We start from the raw sequence: 13,426 nt of genomic DNA on the forward strand, positions 1-13,426 counted from the left end.
AAAGAAATAGACAATTTCCTTTCATTGCTAATTTCTCATTAAATCCTTGGGTAAATGTGAGTGTATGACCTGGGGCCTTTTACTTGTGCATTTATCCTCTGGAGTGAACTCTTCTTCTCTCTATTCAATATGTGACCCAGAAGATACATGCAACACTGCTTAACTAGAAAGGAGCTTACCTTAGTTTCTAATTCTTTCTTTTTGATAACACTATTTATGGTGTGAGAGTCTTTCTGAATGGCTCTTTAAATGTTATTACTTTTTTTTTTTTTTTGAGGTGGAGTCTCACTCTGTCACTCAGGCTGGAGTGTAATGGTGCAATCTCAGCTCACTGCAACCTCCACCTCCTGGGTTCCAAGTGATTCTCCTGCCTTAGCCTCCCAAGTAGCTGGGATTACAGGCATGCACCACCACACCTGGCAAATTTTTGGTATTTAGTAGAGATGGAGTTTCACCATGTTGGCTAGGCTGGTCTCAAATTTGTGACCTCAGGTGCTCCACCCACCTTGGCCTCCCAAAGTGCTGGGATTTCAGGTGTGAGCCATCGTGCCTGGCCTTGTTATTATATTCTTAAATTTGCATAATGTGCATTTCGTATTGTGCTAGGTTGAAATATTATTTTAAAATTCTCCTTGGAAAAATACATACTATTTGATTACAGAATAATTTTCAGAACAGAATGTTGTCTGACACAAAATAAAATGAACTATAAGAGAATCAAATATGAAATACCATGTTCAGAGCTTAATACAAATTCAGAAAAACGTATCTTAGTTTAATATGGGAAAGAACAAGATACAGGAATGCTTGATTTATTTCAGGCTTCATTTGTGTGAATAGTGTAAATGTGTTGTCAGTAGTGCCAAGATGATCTTATGTTACATTTGTAGAAGTGGGATGTTTAGAAAAAGTCCAAAGTGTATTGGTTATTCCATACCTCAGGTACTAAAGCAGCACAGCTTCCAAGTTGGAAAACACTCTTCAGGATATTATTCGGGAGAACTTTACCAACCTAGCAAAACAGGCCAACATTCAAATTCAGGAAAAACAGAGAACACCACAAAGATACTCCTTGAGAAGAGCAACCCCAAGACACATAATCGCCAGATTCATCAAGATTGAAATGAAGGAAAAAATGCTAAGGGCAGCCAGAGAGAAAGGTCGGGTTACCCACAAAGGGAAGCCCATGAGACTAACAGCAGGTCTCTTGGCAGAAAGCCTAAAAGCCAGGAGAGAGTGGGGCCAATATTCAACATTATTAAAGAAAAGAATGTTCAAACCAGAACTTCATATCTAGCCAAACTAAGCTTCATAAGCAAAGGAAAAATAATATCCTTTATGAACAAGCAAATGTAGAGATTTTGTCACCACCAGCCCTGCCTTACAAGAGCTCCTGAAGGAAGCAAAAAATGTGAAAAGAAAAACTGGTACCAGCCACTTAAAAAACATACAACTTGTAAAGACCATCGATGCTAGGAAGAAACTGCATCAATTAACAGGCAAAATAGCTAGCATCATCATGGCAGGATCGAATTCACACATAACAATATTAAACTTAAATATAAATGGTCTAAAAGACACACTGGGAAATTACATGAAAAGTCAAGAACCATTGGTGTGCTGTATTCAGGAGACCCATTTTACATGCAAAGACACACATAGGTTCAAAATAAAGGTATCGAGGAATACTTACCAAAAAAAAAGGAAAACAAAAAAAAAAAAAAAAAAAGCAGGGGTTGCAATCCTAGTCTCTAATTAAACAGACTTTAAACCAACAAAGATCGAAAGCAACAAGGGCATCATATAATGGTAAAGGAGTCAATGAAACAAGAAAAGCTAACTATCCTAAATATGTATGCATCCAATGTAGAAGCACCCAGATCCATAAAGCAAGTTCTTAGAGACCTGCAAACAGACTTAAGGCTCCCACACAGTAATAGCAGGAGACTTTAACACCCACTGTCAATATTAGATCAACGAAATTAACAGAAATTTAACAGAAAATTAACAAGGATATTCAGGACTTGAACTCAGCTATGGACCATGCAGACATAATTGACGTCTGCAGAACTCTCCACCACAAATCCACAGAACATACATTCTTTTCAGCACCATATCACACCTATTCTAAAATTGACAATGTAATTGGAAGTAAAACACTCTTCAGCAAATGCAAAAGAATGGAAATAACAAACGGTCTCTCAGACCACAGTTTAATCAAATTAGAACTCAGGATTAAGAAACTCACTCAAAAATGCACAACTACATGGAAACTGAACAACCTGCTCCAAAGTGACTACTAAATAACAAAATGAAGGCAGAAATAAAGCTGTTCTTTGAAACCAATGAGAATGAAGACACAACACACCAGAATCTCTGGGACACATTTAAAGCAGTGTGTAGAAGGAAATTTATAGCACTAAATGCCCACAGGAGAAAGCGTGATCTAAAATCGGCACCATAATGTGACAATTAAATGAACTAGAGAAGCAAAAGCAAACAAATTCAAAAGCTAGCAGAAGACAAGAAATAACTGAGATCAGAGCAGAACTGAAGGAGCTACAGACACAAAAAACCCGTCAAAAAATCAATGAATCCAGGAGCCGATTTTTTGAAAAGATCAACAAAATAGATAGCCCACTACCCAGACTAATAAAAAAGAGAGAAGAATCAAATAGATGCAATAAAAAATGATAAAGGTGATATCACCTCGATCCCATAGAAATACAAACTACCATCAGAGAATAAAATAAACACCTCTACACAAATTAACTAGCAAATCTAGAAGAAATGGATAAATTCCTAGACACATACACTCTGCCAAGACTAAATCAGGAAGAAGTCAAATCCCTGAATAGACCAATAACAAGGTCTAAAGTTGAGACAGCAATTAATAGCCTACCAAACAAAACAAGTCCAGGACCAGATGGTTTCACAGCTGAATTCTACCAGAAGTACAAAGAAGAGCTGGTATCATTTCTTCTGAAACTCTTCCAAACAATGGAATAAGAAGGAATCCTCTCTAACTCATTTTATGAGGCCAGCATTATCCTGGTAACAAAACCTGGCAGAGACACAACAAGAAAAGAAAATTTCAATCCAATATCCCTGATGAACATCAATGTGAAAATAATAGTGTTCTAATAAGCATCAAAATAGTTTCTATTGGAAAGCAGTACTCTTAAAACAGTATGGATCATATAAGTTAGTAACATAAAAAACAAATAAATCACATTCTCAAACTCAGTGAATTGCCTGCTGAAATTTTGGGCAACAGAGAATCTTAAAGCTAGGTAGGTAATAATTTGACTTCCTTAGTATTGTTGGAATTTCCCATGTTTTAATATGAAAAAAAAATCACACACTTGTTGGGCTGCTTTTAATGCTTTTCTTTGTAAATCAAATTTCTTTAGACATTCTATGTTCTTACATTTAGGTTAATGTCTACTGTTGCTTCCCTCTTTTTGCTGCTATTTCTCCTGCTGTAATTTCTTTTCCCGCTTTTCTTCCCAGGCCTCCACCTGCTCATCTGTCTTCTCCTTCCTATTTCCCTTACTTAATGAGGTTGCTGCTCATGTTATTAAGGTTTATTACACACTGCATTTGTTGTCATTGATGCAATAGCTACTCTAAGGAGAGACTGGCTCTCTCTCCTCTTTTTTTTTGTTTTTGCCTTCACAGTATTTATGTTTTTTACTTAGAATCTTTGTTTTGGGGAAGTTTTCTTCAATGTACAATACTTATCTTCTACTTACATGTTATCAGAGAAATCTCAACCACAATTTTAACTGGTAATTTTATTCTTTTTTTTTTTTTAATAATCCCCTACTTATTTATTTATTGAGATAGGGTCTCCCTTTGTCACCCAGGCTAGAGTACAGTGGCACTATCTCTTCTCATTGCAACCTCTACCTCCTGGGTTCAGGTGATTATCTGTTTTAGCCTCCTGAGTAGCTGGGACTACAACTATGTGCCACCATGCTGGCTGACTTTTATATTTTTCGTAGACAGGGTTTCTTGGCCAGGCTGGTCTCAAACTCTTGGCCTCATGTGATCCACCTGCCTCGACCTCCCATAGTGCTGGTATTACAGGCCAACCCAAATTATTCCTTACTTAAGTTAAATTCTTATTTCAAATTAACTTGTGGTCCCTGGTACTTTATTTTTAAGAATATTTATAATTACCAATTCAGTTTCCTTCAATGCTACAGGTATATTCAGATTTCCTTTTTCTCCTTGTGTTAGTTTTGTTATTTAATATTTTCTTCTAGAAATTTTTCCATATTACCAAAATTTTTAAATTTTTTGGCATAAGGATATTCATAATGTTCTCTTGCTCTTTTAAATCTCTATAGCGTTTATAGCTATTTCCTGCCTTTCCTTCCATTAATGTGTGTATGAATTCCTTTCCTCCTTTTTCCTTCTCTTCCTCCTCCTCTCTTTCATCTCCCCTTATCTACCTCAATGAATATTTTCAGAAATTTGTCAGTCTATTGGTGTCATTTCAACTGAGACACCATTGTCTATCATTCCATGCTACATCCATGTACCCACATTATTTAGCTGCTACTTATAAATGGGGCTATGAACTATTGCTCTTTGTGTCTGACCTGTTCCACTTAAAACAGTGGCTTCAAGTTCCAACCATATTGCTGCAAAAGACTTGATTTAATTTTTATGGCTGAATACTATTACACGGTGTCTACATTTACCACATTTTCCCTATCCAATTATCCACTAGTGTACACTTAGGTTGATTACATACCTTTGCTACTGTGAATGGTGCTGCAACAAACATGCAAGTGCAGGCATCATTTGATATAAATATTTCTTATCCTTTGGATAGGTAACCCATAGAGGGAACGTTTGGATCTCATGCTAGTTGTATTTTTAGTTCTTTGAGAAATCTTTATACTATTTTCCATAGGGATTCTACTAACTTACATTCCTGCCAGCAGCACTATAAAAGCTCTCTTTCCTCTGTATCCTTGCCAATATATATTATTTTTTGTCTGTTCAGTCACAGCCATTCTAACTGTTGTGATTTTGATTTGTATTTATCTCATGATTGGTGAGTTGAACACTTTTTATTATCTCTGTTGGTGATTTTTATGTCTTCTTGAAAAAAAATGTCTGCTTTTTTCAACTTTTAGGTTCAGGGGTACATGTGCAGGTTTTTTATATAGGTAAATTGCACATCTTAGGGGTTTGGCGCACAGATTATTTTATATTCAATAGATAGTGTTTGATCTTCACCATCTTCCCACACTCCACCCTCAAGTAGGCTCTGTAGTCTGTAGTTTTCTTCTTTATGTCCATATGTACTCAATGTGTAGTTCCCACTTTCAAGTGGGAACAATCAGTATTTGGTTTTCTGTTCACTTAGAATAATGGCCTCCAGTTCACTTAGAATAATGCTGCTGCAAAGAACATGACATCATTCTTTCTTATGGCTGCATAGTATTCCATGCTGTATATGTACATATAATATTTTATTTATCCAGTTACCATTGATGAGCATTTGGGCTGATTCTATGTCTTTGCTATTGTGAATAGTGCTGCAGTAAACATACACATGCATGTGTCTTTATGATAAAATGATTTATATTTCTTTGGGTACATACTTAATAATGGAGTAGCTGGGTTGAATTGTAATTCTGCTGTAAATTCTTTGAGAAATCACCCAACTGCATTCCATAATGGCTGAACTGACTTACATTTCCACCAGCAGTGTATAAACATTCCCTTTTTTTCACAACCTTGCCAGTATATGTTATTTTTTTTTACCTTAATAATAGTCATTCTGACCAATGTGAGATGGTATCTCATTGTAACTTTGATTTGCATTTCTCAAATAATTAGTGATGTTGACAATTTTTTCATATGCTTATTGGTCACCTGTATGTCTTCTTTTAAAAAATGTCTGTTTGTGTCCTTTGCTCACTTTTCTGTGGAGTTGTTTTTTGCTTGATAATTTATGTTTCTTATAGATTCTGGGTATTAAAATTTTGTTGGATTTATAGTTTGGAAATACTTTCTCCCATTTGTAGGTTGTCTGTTTACTCTGTTGACAATTTCTTTTGCTGTGCAGAAGCTCTTTAGTTAAATTAGAACCATTTTTCAGTTCCTGTTTTTGTTGTAATTGCTTTTGGCATCTTCATCATGAAAATTTTTCCAGGTCTTGTGTCCAGAATGGTATTTCCTAGATTATCTTCCAGGATTTTTATAGTTTTAAGTTTGGCATTTAAGTTTTCAATCCATCTTTAGTTAATTTTTGTATATGGTGTAAGGAAGGGGTCCAGCTTGAGTCTTCGACATACTGTCACGGGATCCTTGGGGTATTGCTTTTCTGGCTGGAAACATCTATGGCCAGTGGCACCTTTAGCCAAGTTTTGCTTGGGCCTGCTGACATTGTTCTGCCCACTTGGTCTGACAGGCTGCACTCAGTTCATGCTACTGGTCTGGATCCTGTGCCTGCCAATGGTGAGCAGGGGGGCAAGGGTTGTGTGAGCAAGTGAGTGTGGGGTTCAGCCATTGTGCACAGCCAGGCATGCTGGCTGCAGTGAAGTGGGCAGCTCCAGGCACTGGCCCTGGCACTGGCTCCCTGTGAAGCTGCAGTTGGAGCAGTTGTACCCCAAGCAGGTTCCACGGCTGGCACCAGGGAATGCAGTGATACCTGGAAGCTTGGAGATGCCAGGAACTGCAGAGCCCAAAAAGGGTGTCACACCCCTGGATCAGAAGACTCAGGTCTGGGCTCCCCAGAAGCCACAGCTTTTCTCTCCTTATTTCTTCTCTCCTTTTTGTCACCTGAAATGTGGTGAGCAAGGTGCATGTTTCAGCCCTTTTTGTGTTACAGTTCCTTAAGCCCCACCATTTGGCAGGTCCTGAGTTCTTGCCCTGCATCCAGGAAGAACGAAGTACATGGACTACTGGAGGGTGAACAAGGTGAAGAGAAGCTTTATTGAGCCACCAAACAGCTGAGAGGATACTTGCATTGGGTAGATTCTCTCTGCAGGCAGGGTGTCCCGAGAGTGTTCGGCTCTCAGCAGACAGAAGACCCTGGAGTAAGTAGCTCCTCTGTGTAGGTGGTAGTCTTGACATCTGCCCAGCTCTCAGTGGTAAAGTCCCCTTCATCATTTTTTATTGTGTTTATTTGGATCTTTTTTCTTGTTTTTGTTTATTAGTCTACCGAGTGGTCTACCTATCTCATGTATTCTTTCAAATAATCACCTTCTAGATTTGGTGATCTTTTGTTTGTTTTTTGTTGACGTACCCCACTATTGTTGTGTGGTTATTTAAGTTTCTTTGTAGGTCTCTAGAACTTGCTTTATAGAGCTGGGTGTTCCTGTGTTAGATGCATATATGCTTAGGACGGTTAGGTCTTCTAGTTGAATTGGATCCTTTACCATTACGTAGGGCCCTTTATTGTTGGTTAAAGTTTGTTTTGTCTGAAATTAGAATAACAATTTTTTCCTGTCACAATTTCCTTCAGTTTAGCTCTGAGTATGGTTATTTCTTGCCTTCTGCTAGCTTTGGGGTTGGTTTTCTCTTGATTTTTCTTGTTAATTTGAGATCTTTCTAACTTTTCAATGTGGGTATTTAGTACTATAATCTTCCTTCTTAGTACCAGTTTGGCTGTGTACCAGAGACCATTGTATGTTGTGTCTTTGTTCGTATTAATTTCAAAGAATTTAAAAATTTCTGCCTCTGTTTCATTAACTCAAAAGTCATTCAGTAGCAGATTGTTTAATTTTCTTGTAATTGTATGGTTTTGAATGTTTTCTTAGGGTTGATTTCTATTTTTATTGTGTTGTGGCCTGAGAGTGTAGTTGGTATAATTTTGTAAAATTTTTAAAATTTGCTAAGGATTGTTTTACGGCCAATCATGTGGTCAATTTTAGAGTATGTGCCATGTCCAGAAGAGCTGAAGATTCCCTTCAATTCCTTGGTCTATTTGTCAAATATTGCACTCAGGTCCTGAATACCTTTATTGATTTTCTGCCTTGATGATCTGTCTAATACTGTCAAGTAGGCTGTTGAAGTCCCTCGCTATTGTGTGGTTTTCTTGTAGGTCTCTAGAACTTGCTTTATAGATCTGAGCATTCCTGTGTTGGATGCATATATATTTAGGACAGTTAGGTCTTCTTGTTGAATTGGATCCTTTATGTAGTGTCCTTCTTTGTTGGTTAAAGTTTGTTTTGTCTGAAATTAGAATAACAATCCCTGTTTTCCACTTGCTTAGTAGATTTTCCTCCATCCCTTTACTTTGGACTTACGTGTTTTATTGCATGTGAGATGAATCTTTTGAAGACAGCATATCATGCATGGGTCTTGTTTCTTTATCCAGATCATCACCCTGTGCCTTTTAATTGTGGTATTTAGCCTATTTACATTCAAGGTTAATATTGATATATGCAGATTGATCCTGTCATCATGTTGTTAGCTGATTATTATGCAGACTTGTTTGCGTGGTTGCTTTATAGTGTCAATGGTCTGTGTGGTTAAGTGTTGTTTTGTAGTTGCTGGTAATGGTCTTTCCTTTTCATATTTAGTGCACCCTTCAAAACATCTTGTAAGGCAGGTCTGGTGGCAACAAATTCCCTTAGCATTTGCTTTGTACAAAAATGATCTTATTTCTTCTTCATGTATGAAGTTTAGTTTGGCTGGATATGAAATTCTTGGTTGAAATTTCTTTTCTTTAAGAATGCTGGATGTAGGTATCCAGTCTCTTTTGGCTTATAGGGTTTCTGCTGAAACATTGGCTTTTAGCCTGATGGGGTTCCCATTGTAGGATATCTAACCCTTCTCTCTAGCTGCCTTTAACATACTTTCATTTCAACTTTGGAGAATCTGATAACTATGTGTCTTGAGGACACTCTCCTTGTGTAGTATTTTGCAGAGGTCCTCAGCATTTCTCTAGTGAAGTTGGGGTACTTTTAATGGATCGTATCTTGAAATATGTGTTCTAAGTTGCTTGCTTTCTCTCCTTGTCTTTAGGGATAACAGTAAGTCATAGATTTGGTCTTTTTGCATAATCCCATATATCATAGAGGTTTGTTCATTCTTCTTTAAACTTCTTTCTTTTCTGAGCTGACTGAGTTATTAAGCTCTGAAATTCTTTCCTCAGCTTTGTTGATTCTGCTGTTAATATTGTGATTTTATTCTGAAATTCTTGATGTGAGGTTTTTTTTTTATCAGATCACTTTGGTTTTTTCTTAAGATGGCCATTTTTTTCTTTCATCTTCCATATCATTTTATTATATTCCTTAGAATTCTTGGATTGGGTTTTGACTTTTTCTTGAATTTTGATGATCTTCATTCCTGTTCATATTCTGAATTTTATTTCTCTCATTTAAACGACTTCATTGTGGTTAAGAACTGTTGCTAGAGAAATAGTGTGGCTGTTTGGGGATAAGAATATTCTGGCTTTTTGAGTTGTAAGAGTTCTGTTCTGTTTTTTTTTTTTTTTTTTTTCTCATCTGAGTGAGCTGATGTTCCTTCAGTCTTTGAAGTTGCTGTCCTTTGAATGGGATTTTTTTGTGCGTGTCTTTATCTTCTTTGATACCCTTGAGTTTGATTGTGGTATAATATGGGTTCAGCCAACTGGGTTCATTCTTGGAAGATTTTAGGGGACTAAGACTCAGCTTAACTATCTTGGGCGGCATGCTTTAATTCTGGAGGATTGATATTGGGACTCTGGCTTTGTTTGTTGGTCCCTTAAGGTTAGGAACCTGCTGCACTGGAGAAGTGAAGTGTTCTTGAACCACTGTCTACAACACTCCAATTGGTGGTGCTGGCCAAATCACCTCATCAGGGCGGCGGCAATGGGATCCATGCTTGTTCACACATGCCAGCAGCCATGGCAGCATGGTAGAGTGTGTTATTGTTAGGTAGGGTGCTGGCAGACGTGGGACTGCTGGTGTCTGTGCATTTGTTTGAAGTGGCAGTGGTTATAGTGTGGGGCAGAGGGCAGGACCACTGGCATCTTGTGCATGTTTGTATTGGCAGTGATATTGGCATGGGGGCAGGGCACTCTTGGGCATGCAGCTACCAACTTCTGTGCATTTGCACCAGCCACATTGATGGTGTGGAGTTGGGGGTGGGGCCACTGGCACTCATGTATCTGTACACACCTTGGCAATGTCAGCATGATGGCAAGGTTCTGCCTGACATGGGGCTGCTGGCCTTCATGCACACATTTATGCTGGCAATGGCAGCTTATTGAGAGGTACATTCACACCAGCAACAGTGGTATGGGGTAGGGAGGTGAGATCCTCCCATGTATGTGTGTTTCAGCAATGCATTTATTGTTTTACAGTTCTGGAGGCTAGAAGTATGAGATCCAGGCAGGGTTGATTTCTTCTGAATTCTGTGAGGTATAATGTTTCAAGCCTCTCTCCTTGCTTCCAGTTGTTTTCTGGTAATCTTTAACTTTCCTTGGCTTGCAGATATATCATCCCAATCTCTATTTTTATGTTCCCATGACATTCTCTCAGTGTGCATATCTGTCTCCAAATTTTCCGTTTTTATAAGGACATCAGTCATGTGGAATTAAAGCCCATTCTAATGTCCATATCTTTATTTGACTACATATGCAAAGACCCTATTTCTAAATAAGATCTTATTCTTGAGATACTGAGGGTTAGGGTTTCTACATATCTATTTTGAGGGAAAACAATCTAAGCCATAATAATCATTTGTGTTATTCCTATTTTGCTAAATAAAATTGCATTGAACATTTAAACACAAATATTTGGACATATATATAAATAAGAGTGGGAATGATAGGTCATATGGTAAGTGTACGGTTAACTTTAAATGGTACATTCTAATTGTTTTAAAACAAGTTAATTCTTTTCAGAAATGTATAAAATCTCAAGTTCTTCTATAGCCTCATTAACACTAAGTATTGCCAGTCATTTTACTTTTAGCCATTCTGGCATGTATTCAATCAAATAATATTATGAAAAAGCTTTCTTTTTTCAAATGATGAATGAATGCTGCTGAGCATCTTTTTAGGTGCATGTTTGCAATTGGTATAGCTTCTTAGGTATGATGTATATTTAAATATTTTATCCATTTATAAAAAATTGTCTTTATAAACGTGAATTTTAAGTGTTTATTATATATTTTTTACACAAGTTGTTCAGACATAGGTTTTGCAAATATTTTCTCCTATTCTGTAGACTGCATCTTAGTTTTCACAGGGGCATCATTGAAAGATTCTGTCTCCAGACTTGCCAGACCATAAATTTCTATTGATTGAAGCCACCCAGTCTGTGGTACTTTGTCAAAATAGTACCAGGAAACTAAAACATATACATATTTTTATACTTTGTCATTTATTCTGTTCAAAATACTTTTATTATTTGTTTGTAAATTTTATTTTAGACTTTGGGGTTCAAGGGCAGGTTTGTTACATGGATACATTGCATAATTGTGAGGTTTGGGCTTCCAGTAAACTCATCACCCAAATTGTGAACATTATTAACTTTCTACCATGATTGTGAGGCCTCCCCAGACACGTGGAACTGTAAGTCCAGTAAACCACTTTCTTTTGTAAATTGCCCAGTTTCAGGTATGTCTTTATCAGTAATGTGAAAATGGACTAATACAACCATGTTAGTCAGGCTGACCTCAACCTCTTGACCTAAGGTGATCCACTCACCTTGGCCTCCCAAAGTGCTGAGATTACAGGCATAAACCACCATGCCCAGCCCAATATCTGAATTTCTGTTTCTTAGTTATTTCACTTAGGATGATGGCCTCAGCCCCAGCCACGATGCTGTGAAGGGCATAACTTCATTTTTTTTAATGACGGAGTAGTATTCCAAGTGTATGCATAGAATATTTCCTTTATCCAAACAACTGTTGGTGGATACTTAGGTTGATTCCATGACTTTGCTATTGCGAATAGTGCTGTTATACAATAAACACACGAGCACAAGTGTCCTTTTGATATAATAATTTCTTTTCCTTTTGGTAGATATCCAGCAGTGGAATTGCGAGGTAGAATGGTAGTTCTAGTTTTAGTTATCTGATAGCTCTCCAAACTGCTTTCCACAGGGATTGAACTAATTTACATTCTCACTGGCATGCATTCCCTTTTCTCAGCATCTTCATCAACCTCTGTTATATTTTGCCTTTTTAATAGTAGGCATTCTACTGGCATGTGACAATATTTAATTGTGACTTTGATTTGTATTTTTCTGATGATTAGTTATGTTGAGCATTTTTTTTCATGTTTGTTGGCCACTTGTATGGCTTCTTTGGGGAAATGTCTGTTCATGTCCTTCGCCTACTTTTTAACAAAGTTATGTGTGTTTTTCTTACTGATGTGAGTTCCTTATAGATTCTGGATATGAGTCCTTTGTCAGATACATAGTTTGTAAATACTTTCCACAGTTCTGCAGGTTGTCTGTTTATTCTGTTGATAGCTTCTTTTACTGTACAGAAACTGTTTGGTTTAATTAACACAATTTTTGTTTGTTTTTGTTGCATTTGCTTTTGAAGTCTTAGTCATAAATTTTGCATCTAGGTCAATGCCCAAAATACTTTTAAGTTTGCCTTATAATTTCTTATTTTACCCATAGTTGACTGATTTTTACATCATCTAATTTTTCCAATATTTGATAAATTTCCTTTGTAATTTAATTTTAGTTTTACCAATTTATTTGCATAATTTTTTCTTTCTAAATCTTATACCCCCAGTGTGTTTTATACTGCTAGGACATCTGTATTTTTCCTAATGAGGATTTCAAGTGTTCAACAGCCATGTTTGGCTAGTGGCTACTGTGTGAGCATAGTCTGTGTTTTCTCATCCTTGTACTTTTAGCTTATCCATGTACAGACATCCCCCAACGTATAATATATAATTTATGATTTCTCAACTTTACAATGGTACAGAAGCTATACACATTGAGTAGAAACCATATTTCCAGTAACCATACACCAATTCTGCTTTTCACTTCATGGTATTCAATAAGTTCCACAAGATAGTCAACACTTTATTATAAAATAGGCTATGTGTTATGTAATTTTGTCTAACTGTAGGCAAAGGTAACTGTTAGCACATTTAAGGTAGACTAGGCTAAGTTATGTTGTAGGTTAGATGTATTAAATGCATTTTTGACAGGATGTTTTTAAACTATAATAAGTTTATTGGGATGTAATCCTATTATAAGTTGAGAAGCATCTGTAATTATATGTAAACTGAGTTTCTTGTAGATTTCATATTGTTCAGTCTTGCTTTTTATTGTCTCTAATATTTGCTTTTTAAGATTAAACCATTTACTTTTCATATAAAAATGAAGGTACTAATTTTATTTCTATTTGTTCTTTCTGCATCTTGATTTTTCTCTCTTGCCTTGCCTTCTTTTGAACAAATTAAATTTTTCAAAAATATTTCCATTTTCATCTCCATTCT

General features: G+C 36.7%; 1 long non-coding RNA gene across 1 annotated transcript in view; it reads right to left on the reverse strand.

The window, feature by feature from the left end:
- LOC116549198 overlaps positions 1 to 13,085 on the reverse strand; it is a 28,389-nt gene extending 15,304 nt beyond the window's left edge. The window contains exons 1-2 of the long non-coding RNA XR_004267745.1: positions 13,074 to 13,085; positions 2,756 to 2,759 (exon numbers count right to left, since the gene is read on the reverse strand). This is a non-coding gene — a long non-coding RNA (uncharacterized LOC116549198). The remainder of the gene's footprint in view (positions 1 to 2,755; positions 2,760 to 13,073) is intronic.
- Between the last annotated feature and the right edge of the window lie 341 nt (positions 13,086 to 13,426).

This window comes from Sapajus apella, unplaced genomic scaffold (genome assembly GCF_009761245.1).
Source record: "Sapajus apella isolate SASKATOON/1434 unplaced genomic scaffold, GSC_monkey_1.0 scaffold6, whole genome shotgun sequence".
In the NCBI taxonomy this organism is placed as follows: domain Eukaryota; kingdom Metazoa; phylum Chordata; class Mammalia; order Primates; family Cebidae; genus Sapajus; species Sapajus apella.